Raw genomic sequence first — 498 nt, 5'->3', positions numbered from 1 at the left:
GATCTCGTCACGAATACCTTGGTGAGATACAAGAGGACACAAGCTCCTGCAAACAAAAAGGCGACTACTGGAACAGCAATGGCGATAACACGGAGTAGGCTGGGGCGCGGACATTTGTAGCTCTTCAGGCGTCCCCAGATGTTCGCAGCACTGGTGCAACCTGATAATTTATGTTTGTTTATTGTATCTCAATTTCTTATGGTCAAGCGAAGTCACAAGGACACAAGGTCCATAATAAAACTAGTTGTAATTATTTAGATAACATGTAGAGATCAAGCCCGGGAATTCTTTACTATAAAATGTTAGTTTTGTTTAACGTTTAAAGTTTAACGTTTTACTATGTTAGTTTTGTTTGTTTATTTCGATCCCCATAGTACCTGTCTACAAAGCCAGCAGACTTCATTACCTTAGTATTGTCGTAGACGAGTCATAAATATATGAAAATTTATTACTATATAGGACTCTATATATATATATATATATATATATATATATATG

The sequence above is a fragment of the Branchiostoma belcheri genome, unplaced genomic scaffold (genome assembly GCF_001625305.1).
Source record: "Branchiostoma belcheri isolate BF01 breed outbred unplaced genomic scaffold, Haploidv18h27 scaffold256, whole genome shotgun sequence".
In the NCBI taxonomy this organism is placed as follows: Eukaryota; Metazoa; Chordata; class Leptocardii; order Amphioxiformes; family Branchiostomatidae; genus Branchiostoma; species Branchiostoma belcheri.
Note: the sequence above shows the minus strand (reverse complement) of the source record.